The following is a 7,880-nucleotide window of genomic DNA, read 5'->3' on the forward strand; positions in this document are numbered from 1 at the left end:
GGAATACATGGCACCCTTGTGTCAGGCCTGACTCTGTGAACAAGGAATGGCTTCAGAGCCTTCCAGACAACAAGTGGCTTTGTTGACCTCTCTCTCTCTTACTTTGTAAACTGTTGTTTTATATAAATATAAAGTTATGCACCTGCCTAGCTAGACTCTTAATAAAAACCCTTCTTCAATAAACACACATTTAAAAAATGCCAACAATGAACAAATGTTTTTACAACATAATCTAAAGATTCCAACAAAACTCACAGGAGCTACAAAAGAATTCAGTTGCTACAATAGTTTATATTTGGTTTACTCTATAGTATATTGCTTTGTCTTAGGAGATATCCTTAATACAAATGTGTGATTCACAATATTCCCATTATAACAAGAAAAAAGATTCATACAATGTTTGATAGACATTTATTATGCCAAGTATTTAAACAATTACTTCCACTGTTACATAAGAATAATATTCTTATTAAAAGGCAGTATTTCATTAAGCCACCGACCACTAAGAGGTTTTAGATGGTTCCAGAGTGAATTATGGCCACAAAAGAAACATAGCAGCAGTAGCCCCGGGGGGATCAACTACACAGCTACAAATATCCATTTACATCAAACAGACCTTGAATAAATGACTTATTACCAAGTAAAAACAAAATTTAGAAATCAGTTAACACAACTGTCCTAATTTAGCTTTTACCTGCTTTTATAGATGTCTAAGATAAGGAATTTTATCATAAAGTACACATTAAAATGAATAACTTTCTAATTCATACATAAACTAACATGTTCACCCTTACACTAAATCAAGACTTACCTCTGAGAACAATGTACAGAAATACTCTGCAAACAGAGACGAGACAGACTGAACACCTCTTCCTACATTCTATGGATTAAAACGCAAAGATCCATCAGGTGGAGGACACACAAACTTGGGATATGTTGCTGTCATAGGACTGTCTAAACACACACGCCACCACCAGCCGCAAACTCTGACTGACTCCAGCAACACCAAACTTCCTAACCCCATACAGTTTACGATGAAACCAGGTTTCCTTCTTTTAAATTATGCTTTTAAGAGAGAAAATTGACACAACACCCCACTGCAGCACAGACTGAGATCTGAAGATCAAGAATCTTGTCTGCCGTCCTTGGCATAGGCTCCATCTTCACTCATGGCTTCTGGCCATCCCCAGAGTTTTGTCTTAGGAACGGCTCTCCAAGATATGAGGTAGCCACGCTGGTTAGTTCTTACTGCCCACTTTACACTGGATATTACCACAAAGGTTGGCGCCTTGCTGTACCACACCCACGATTACCACAGCCAGCCCCTTCACTCTGAAGGAGAATCACCCGCAGGACTGGACAGGCGATGAGCCCTAACCAAAAGACTCTTCACTCAGCTTCAATTTTTTATTTGTTTTTTTTTTTGTTTGTTTGTTTGTTTTGTTTTTTGTTTTTTTGGTTTTTTGAGACAGGGTTTCTCTGTAGCTTTGGAGCCTGTCTGGAACTCACAGAGATCCGCCTGCTTCTGCCTCCTGAGTTCTGGGATTAAAGGCGTGCGCCACCACTGCGTTTGTCTCAAACGCCCAGTGGCTCTGCCCATCCTCATCAATATGATCCCACCAAGGAAGGCCAACCATTGGTCTACCAGTGACGTTCTTCCCTGCCCATAAGTCACATGACAGCAGCAAGCTAATGGCCACCAGACAGGCAATGAAGATAGACTACAACCACACTGAAGGAACAGGTGGAGGAGGGATGCCTCTGGGTGTCTGGCTTTGGATTTTCTTGCTTTACTGGTTGTCTCCTTTCCTGCATCAAACAGTGAGCCGTCTTCAGGTCATCATTACTGTCCTCTATATAGCATCCCCAGCCCTGTGCCTCCTGGGTCCCCAGTCCACCCGACCCTCGGAGAGCACAGAACTCTCTATAACTGACCCGAGCCCAGCACTTCTGCCCACCCACCCTGCCCTTCCTCCAGCTCAGGCAGTGGGCAGACACACAGATACAGCAGCCTCAGAGGCTGGACAAGACCCCCGCTTTGTTGATCTCTTGGCCAGGATTGAATACCGAGGATGTCCCACCTGTGTCTTCCTTTTTTTCTTCTTCTTTGGCCTCGAACTCACAGAGATCCGCCTGTTTCTGCCTCCCAAGTGCTGAGATTAAAGGCGTGCGCCACCACCACCCGGCCGGACCTATGTGTTTGACCATTGAAACTGACCATCTTGTGATGGGGCAGTTCCTGCGTATTTGTCCTTGTGCTGGTGCAGGTCTGGGTGTTGGCAAGGCTTCCCAGTTACCTCTGTTGAGAGAAAGCACCAAAGACAGGGAGAAAGGGGCATGGCCAGGTCTGGCTCCGACTCTGTCCTGTCCCCTGGGAGGCGCAGTTTTACAGTCCCGACTCCTCAAAGTCTCCTCTTATTGCACCACCCCATTCTGCCTCTCTCCCTTCCTGCGCAAAGATCTTTAGAGACATTGTTATATCGTTTGTTTATGTGTGCGGCTGCATGGAGGTATGCGCATGCGTGTAAATCCCTGGTAGAGGCCAGAAAAGAGCGTCAGATCCCCTAGAGCTAGAGTTACAGATGGATGTAAGCGACGGGTGTGGATGGGACCCAAATTCCAGTCCTCTGAAAGGACAGCCATTTCTGTAGATTTTAATGGAAATTCAATGTAGCTGGCGCCCTGCCCCCCAAAGCCTCGCCGGCCTCCCATCTTTTTTTTCTTTTTTTAAGATTTACTTACTGTGTAAATAGCATTCTGCCTGCCTGCACCAGACCTCATTACAGATGGTTGTAAGCCACCATGTGGTTGCTGGGAATTGAACTCAGGACCTTTAGAAAAGCAGGTAGCGCTCTTAACCACTGAGCTGTCTCTCGAGCCCCTCCCACCTGCTTTTCAGTTACAAGGTTGCAGAATCACATATGAACTGCCTTTTCTGTCTCCAAGCTAGGTCCTGTTGTGTAGCCAGGCGGACCTTTATTTCAAGAAGTCCTGGTCTCAGCCTCCCGGTGCTGAAATTATAGACAGGTACCATCCAAGCATCACTGATATCCATATATATATATATATATATATATATATATATATATATATATATATCCGTGTGTCCCATTTGGGCACTCCTTGTTACCTAACCTCTCTGGGGCTGTGGATTATAGCCTGGTTAATCTTTATTTTAGAGCTAATATCCACTTATGAGTGAGTGCACACCATGTTTATCTTTCTGGGTGGGTTACCTCACTCAGGATGATTTTTTTCTAGTTCCATCCATTTGCCTGCAAATTTCATGATGTCATTGTTTTTTGTTGTTTTATTTTTTATTTTATTATTAGTATTATTTGCAGCTGAGTAATACTCTATTGTGTAAATGTACCACATTTTCTTCATCCATTCTTCGGTTGAGGGACATCTAGGTTGCTTGCAGGTTCTGGCTGAACATAGTTGTCAGCTCCCTTATTTTCTTGTTTTTGTATTTTGTTTTTGTTTTTGTTTCTGAGACAGGGTTTCTTTGTGTTGCTTGGAAGCCAGTCCTGGAACTAGCTCTTGTAGACCAGGCTGACCTCGAACTCACAGAGATCCGCCTGCCTCTGCCTCCTGAGTGCTGGGATTAAAGGCATATGCCACCAGCGCCCGGTGCTAATATTATTTTAAAAATAGAGGCTGGAGCGATAGTTGGTAGTAGAGAGCCACGCTCCACATCTCACACTCCCGGCACTCTAGCTCCAGGGGAACCGGCTCTCTTCTGGCCTCCAAAGGTACCTACCTGCCCTCAAGTGTATACACACACACACACACACACACACACACGCACCATTTAGAAAATAAAAATAAAGTTTGGTTGTTTTTTTTTTTAAGGTGCTCACTATGTTGCCCTGGCTGGCTTCACACTTCCAGAGATCCTCCTGCCTCTGTATTACAAGACATGTGGCACCCAACAAAATCAAACATTTGTTTATCATTGGAGAAAGGCTATCGTTTATAATCATCGGCACACAGCTCTTTGTCCTCGGCCACAGTCACCCCAGCCCCCAGTTTCCCTCAGTTCTCTAGGTCCCTCTTACTACAGGGCCTCTGCACTGGCTCTTCTCTTGCCTGGAACATGTCCCCAGTCAGCTACAGCCTGTGTCCTGCCTCCAAAGGGACCTCTGCCCACCTAAAACCGTCCGGGTGCACAGTTGCCCTGAGTCCTCTTCTGTTGCTTGTCATGCCGCATCAGTCTGGGAGACTGTCTGGTCCTATCTTACCTTTTCACCCTTGGACAACAATGTGGAGCTGCTTCACAGAACAAATTTAAATGTAGTGGGTTTTCTGCCCTTAGTCGTAATTTTATTCAAGTGTAAGCATGTGTGGTCTGTGTTGGGTACATGCCTGTGAGCGCAGGTGCTTAAGGAGGGCAGCAGGGGGCGTCAGGTCTTGGGGCTGGTGACGCAGATGGTTAACAGGCACCTCACTTGGACACTGGGAACTGAACTGTGCTCTTAACTGTGGAGCCATCTCTCTAGCCCCGCTGGTGGGTGTTTTGGTTTTTTGGTGTTTGGGTTTTGTTAGGGTCTCATGTAGCTCAGGCTGGCCTAGAAGCCACTATGTAGCCGACCTTGGCCACCCTCTCCTGACTCCACCTCCTAGCTGGAAGTTTTTGGCTTTTTGAGATCAAGTCTTACTCTGGAGCTCTGTCTGGTATGGAGTTACTAAGTAACCCAGTTGGCCTGGACCTTGCAGGGCTCCTCCTGCCACAGGCTCTCTGGGCCACCATCCAGGTCACTGTCATCGCTTCTTGCAGTCTGTCCAGACTCCCTGAGCAGCCAGACACACAGCAGGCGCTCTACAGGACATAAGGGGAATGATCTGAGTGCACCCGGAACAGCGAAGGAGAGGGAGGTGAAAGTTTGGTGCAACAGGTTTTGGGGAACCAAGGGCCAAGGAGGAAACCCAGGCCCCCGAAGGCAGGGGTGTGGGGCAGGGATGGGCCACCAGGAGGCAGGAGGTGGAAGGTTGAGCCAGGGATTGGGGTGTCCTGTTCCCCCACTTGGGTCTGCCTACGCAACTTCCTTGGGCTGGGCCTAGCAGGAGACCGCAGGGAAAGGAGAGGATGGGGAGGGGGACACGAGGGGGGTGCCCAACTGGCACAGCGGGTTTGACTGGTCCCTGCATTTGGCAAAAGACAGCACCAGGGAGAGGTGAGAGTGTTGCTAAGACAACCTTAGGTCCTGGAGTGAAGGGGGAGTTAGTGCCTTGATCCTCTCTGTCCCTCCTGCAAACCTGACACCCCACCCCCAAATGCCACACCCACATCTAAAACAGGCTGTGCCTGTCTCCTCCCTGGCACACGTGAAATTCCTTTCCCTCAGACCCATGGGTCTAGACCTGGCCTTTCTTGGTCAGATGCAGGAGTCCAGACCCTAGACCTCCTCCCTCAGACTAGACCCAGGCGCCATGCTCCTGCTCACATTCACTCACGCTGAATCCTGGCGTTCTCAGCTCTCCTGCTCTCTGCCTGCCTCTCTGCCTCTCGCTATCTTCTCTGTGGCCAGGCAGCCCGTCAGGACCCAGGTTCTCGTGTATGGAGCATCTCAGTGTCCACCAGCCGTAGACCAGGCCCCCCCTCTGAGTGGTGACAGGAGCAGGGTTTCCATGTGGCCTTGAGCCCTGTGCAGGGCTGCACAGGGAAGCAGGGCTGGGTGCGGTAGCTCCTCTGCATGGAGCAATCAGGGTGGAGAGAAGGTGGGGCTTCTGCCACACCACCCACCTCAAGATGGACTTGCTGATTAGAGGGGGGACAGAAGGCAAGCAGAGTCAACTTGGATTGTCACCCCACCCTGTGTGAGGTATTCGTTTCCTTCCCAAAGGGACCCTACAGTGGCCTGGGGACAGTGGGACGTCCCCTCCCAAAACTTGCCCTTTTACCATCCATTTCCAGGATTGGGATGCTAAATGTCCACTTTCATCTGTCTGAGTCCTGGAGCTCTGGGAACCCAGGTCCATCCCCACCCCATCCAAGCTCCTCCTCCCTGACTCAGGATTGAAGCCCCAACATCATCCTCTGGGGAGCCCTGCCTCTCACAGTGAGATCTTCTGGTATTTTTGGCAATTACTGGATTTTAATGGAAAGGCTGGGCTCTGGAGGTGATAGTGGCCTGATTCTTTGGATGCGTGACCTCATGACCCAGTGATCTCACTCTTGCACGCATGAGCTCCATCAACTTTGCAGTGCTGGGAGAGGGGGAAGGGGCTAAGGACACATTAGAAGAGCTCAGAAATGACACTGGGGTCTGGGCCAGGGACAGTCACTCCCAGCTCCCCTCTGTGGCTGAAGCCCCTCTCTTCAGCACCTCTCCAGCCTTCGCCCCCCACCAGGCCTATCTTCTCAGATCTCACTCTGCTGTGCCATCCTGTTCAGGTTGACGGCCCACATTCTAATGCCAGCCACAGTTGGCAGACGCGACATGGACGTCATGCCCGCCTATACAGTCATCCACTCGCCATCCTCCATCCAACCGTCCAACCATTCACATCTGCATCAGTGCATGTGTGTCAGAGTGTGCACACGCACGTGTGTGTGCCAGATTCATGCAGAGGCCAGCATCCAACTTTGTGTGGCAACAGGTCCCAGTCACCGTGACTTGGGGATCCCTGGTGAGACTAGACCGGCTGACCAGCAAGCCCCAGCCGCTTACCTCAGTGCTGGAGACCACAACAGGCATGCACTGCCAGACCCGGCTTTTTACTTGGGTTGTAAGAGTCCAAATTCATGTCTCTATGTTTGCCCAGCAAAAGTACTTTATAAACTGAGCTGTTTCCTAGCTTATCCATCACACAGCTTTTAAAAAGATTTATTTATTTTGTTTTATGCATATGAGCTTTTTGTCCACATGTACAGCTGTGTACATGGATGTCCCTGGTACCCTCAGAGGTCAGGAGACAGCATCGGGTTCCCTGGAACTAGAGTTGCTGGTGGTTGTGAACTACCAAGTCAGCACTGAGAACTGCAAGAGCAGCCAGTGCTTTTAACTCCTGAGCTGCTTTCTCAGCCCCCATCAAATAACTTTTAAAGCTTTGGGATCACTTTTGTGGCCTCATTCTCTGTGAGGACTTTTTATTTTTTGTTTTTTTTTCGAAACAGGGTTTCTCTAGCTTTGGTGCCTGCCCTGGAACTAGCTCTTGTAGACCAGGCTGGTCTCGAACTCACAGAGATCCGCCTGCCTTTGCCTCCTGAGTGCTGGGATTAAAGGTGTGCACCACCACCGCCCGGTTTGTGGCCTCATTCTTTATAGGAAATACTGACTTCAAAATCGAGACACTGCTGCTCCAGGCTCCAGAATGTGAAATCACAGGTGTGCATTACCACACCGTGTTCCTAGTGCCTTTCAAACATATTTTATTACTGGGCATAGTGGCACACACCTTTAATCCCAGCACTTGAGGGGCAGAGGCAGGCAGATTTTTGTGACTTTGAGGCCAGTGTGGTCTGCAGAGTGAGTTCCAAGACAGCCAGGGCTACACAGAGAATCCCTGTTTTGAAAAACAAACAAAAAGTTATTTTTAGGTTTATGTGTGAGTTTGTGCACATGGGTGCACTGCCTCTGGAGGCCAGAAGAGGGCGTCAGATGCCCGGGAACCAGAGTCAAAGGTGGTTGTGAGCCTCTTGACAAGTGTTGAGAACTCTCCCCATCCTTCCCTCCTTTCTTTCTTTCTTTTTTTTTCTTTTCTTTTCTTTCTGTACAGGGTTTCTGTGTGTAGTCCTGGAACTGAATATGTAAACAATAGACAGTCTGCTCTCAAACCCGCAGTGATCCACCTCCCTCTGCCTTCCAAATGCCGGGTTAAAGGCATGTACTACATCTGGCTGTGCATGCTCTTAACCAGCGAGCCATCCCGTGGCA

The 7,880-nt window shown here is 48.6% G+C and overlaps 1 pseudogene; it reads right to left on the minus strand.

The window, feature by feature from the left end:
- Positions 1-1,167: 1,167 nt before the first annotated feature.
- On the minus strand, positions 1,168-6,454 carry LOC121463062 (annotated as a pseudogene).
- Positions 6,455-7,880: the final 1,426 nt, after the last annotated feature.

The sequence above is a fragment of the Microtus oregoni genome, unplaced genomic scaffold, assembly GCF_018167655.1.
Source record: "Microtus oregoni isolate MIOR12 unplaced genomic scaffold, Mior012 000000F_ref0000247, whole genome shotgun sequence".
In the NCBI taxonomy this organism is placed as follows: Eukaryota; Metazoa; Chordata; class Mammalia; order Rodentia; family Cricetidae; genus Microtus; species Microtus oregoni.